General features: G+C 39.1%; 1 pseudogene; it reads right to left on the bottom strand.

The window, feature by feature from the left end:
- Positions 1 to 2,023: 2,023 nt before the first annotated feature.
- LOC116897321 lies at positions 2,024 to 2,859 on the bottom strand (annotated as a pseudogene).
- Positions 2,860 to 3,197: the final 338 nt, after the last annotated feature.

Here is a 3,197-nt window from a genome sequence, read left to right as displayed (position 1 = left end):
TATAACATTGTATAGAATAAAAGCAAGCTTCTTATCTTGTGAACTAGTTTAAATAGTGTAGAAACGTTCAGTCCACACTGAAGGGCATGTTCTTAGAGTCAGTGCACAAATTTTATTCAGATTCTCAGTGACACTTGAGGGATCAAAAATTGAGAATCTACTGATAGAAAGTAAGAAGAAAATGAGCATCTGATGCAAGACGCTGAAGGATAAAAATGATAGGAAATAATCTTAAAGGGTTACTTTGCAGGAATGACCCCATATGTGAAAGCAAATCTCTAACCATATACCAAGGGGTGATATAATAATGTTTAGATGATTGTACTGATGGCAAATACTTACAAAAGATCAAAATAAGAGTGTGGGCTTACCCTTAGGAGATTATTGTAAGTGTACCAAGAAAAATGAACAGTATACCTTAAATTTTTAAGTTGAGCAAAAAATAAGAAGTAAAAGATAAGATCCTGAAATTTTACAAAAAATAAATTCTGTACTTTAGTTAATTAATAATCAGAATGAATTTGTGTTTCTGGAAAAATGGATAGATCAGCGGCTAGGGAGATGGCTTTGTTGGGCAATACTTTGTATGCACCTGAATTCAAATCCCCATTGCCCATATAAAAAGCTGGGCTTACTCACACACACACACACACACACACACACACACACACACACACACACACACACACACGTGATCCCAGTCGTTGCTAGGGTGATAGACATGATCATCCCTGGAACTCATACCTGTATCCACATATACATGTGCATACACATAGACACCACACACGAAAGAAAGAAAGAAAGAAAGAAAGAAAGAAAGAAAGAAAGAAAGAAAGAAAGAAAGGAAAAGTATTTTCAGTGCTTATTTTTTCTTATTTTTTACTGAGCTTCTATTTTTGTCTCCAATAAAGAAATGGAATACAACAGACAACCACAATAAAGGTTTTTAATCTTATATAGAAGCTCAAAGCAGGGGAATTCATGTTAGGCTCTCAGAAGAAACTTACAAATGAAATATTCATAGCTACAGGCTGACTCTCAAGAGTGTTGGATTAAGTTTAATCCTATTGAGAGACCATATTGTCTAGACAACAAGACTGATATTATTTCAAAGAGTTGAAGATTCAAGCCCAAAGCTAGGTCTACATTCATAGCGTGTCCATCTTTTATTGTAATCAGTCACTCATAGCTTACAGAAGAGTATCCTGGTAGATCGCAACGTTGTTAGATTTTGCTTTCCAGACAAAAAAGGTCAATGTGAGGCTCAAACTGACCTTAAACTCGATGTCTTCATGTATCAGTCTCCAGTGCTGAGACTGTAGGTGTGCACCACTGTACTAAAATAAAAACACTATAAATTATCGCTTATAGAAGTCTTTAATAGAAGAAACTAGAATTGGGAGGTTGTCTGCCTGGGGTTGATTCTGTGTGGCAGAACTGAAGTCTCCTTCATACTCTGTGCATGCTAGCTGGTTACGGCTTGGTGTAACTACTCTTTTCAAAGTCAGTTTCCCTCTGTTATCCCATGTGACTCTTGAGAGCAAGACTGCATCATTTTACCTTTCTAGTAACTGGGACTTTAAAAAATGCATTAAGTTACTAAATTAATTTTACCTATTTGCCAACTATATTTGTTAATATTATTTTCAATTTTCACTTTGGCAATAATAATTGGAATTTTCTATTGTTCTATGGTTAAATATAACTATTTTTCCTATAACGCATTTGAAACATTAATAAAATTATGGAGAAATGTCACAACTCATTTGAAATGCAGTCAATAAATAACAGTTAAATAATAGGCATTAAGTGTTGCACATATATCAAACCATAGCAAAAATGTTTTCCTCAGAACCTGAAACACTGACAAGGGAATTGTTATGTCATTAGATTTTTAAAAGAGAAGTAAACCTTTATTTCTAATTTTCAAATTAAGCTGGCTGAGTTGGTTGCATTGAGGGAATTGGTCAAAGAGACCAAATCTCATCTTCTCATCTGATTCCTCTGTATCCCTTGGTTTCAGCCTTGGTTTGGGCAGTAGCAACAATAGGAGAGCAGTGGTAGCAGCAGTCATAGGGTAGCAGCCACAGAATGCAGTTGAATCAGTCCCGAAGGCCATTTCAGCAAGTGGGAAAGTATACTCAGTCTCCACAAAGCCAGGATCCACTTGTATGTATTTCTGAGCTGTGGCACTAAATTAAGCAGCATGCAGACGGACACTGACAGCATTTCAGGCAGCCTCTAGGAAGCGGGAGTGTAGAGTCTCCTTTGTGATATCATACATTTCCGGGTTGTAAATGCTGCCTTTATCAAACACGTGCTAGATGATCAGCCCAAAGGAAAGGAGGACGCTCAGCACATTCAGCAGTGTGGCTTCACTGCCTCCCACTTAGTCTCCAGTTTTATCATCTGCACATCATTCAGAATTCCTGAAGATTTTAGTGATAATGCCTAAAGCCTGGAATAAAGAAGTCTTCGTAGGCCCCAGCCCAGTGTTCTTTCTGAACCTGCACAATGACTTCATATGGAGTAATGGAACCAGCACGGGTCGAACCACCACTATATTGATTGGCTGGCAGCATGTCCATAATCTGTGAATCCACTTTGGTGAATACAAAGTCCCGTGGATGTAAGGCAGCAGTTTCTCCGGAGCTGGCTTGTTTTCTAGTTGCCCCCGATGGCCTTGTGCACCATGATGTTCTTGCCCATCAGCATCACTGCATTCCCTCCAGGGACATGCGGACCTGCTGTATCTGCCCACACTGTCTACTTCCACAGTGAAGCATTTTGGTCAACCAGTGGATGATCTTAAGGAAGTGGTTAGTTGGACTTCCAGGTTGCCCTGTCTCCTCTGAGCATCACAGTGGTGTGTCAGGGACTGCCATGAGAGGTTTAATGATGATGCGATGAAGAGACGGCCAGAGGAAAGATGGGATCATTAGAATGTTCTAAGCGTGATATGGATTAGCAATTACATGCATTAAAATAAAACTGAGAGAGAGCTCATGCATTTGTAAAAAGCGGGTCTACTGGCAGATTACCCTGCTTCACAGCCTGTCATTTGACAGTTCAAGTGTGATGGCGCGAGAAGGATAACTTCTACAGTAGACATACATTTTATGGTTCCTTGGAGTCACGTGGACCTGCCTAGCAAGGAGTTTCTGTAACAAACAGAGCACAGCAAAGACATCTGAAAC

This window comes from Rattus rattus, chromosome 3 (assembly GCF_011064425.1).
Source record: "Rattus rattus isolate New Zealand chromosome 3, Rrattus_CSIRO_v1, whole genome shotgun sequence".
Taxonomy (NCBI): domain Eukaryota; kingdom Metazoa; phylum Chordata; class Mammalia; order Rodentia; family Muridae; genus Rattus; species Rattus rattus.
Note: the sequence above shows the minus strand (reverse complement) of the source record. Positions and strands in the feature narration are given on the sequence as shown.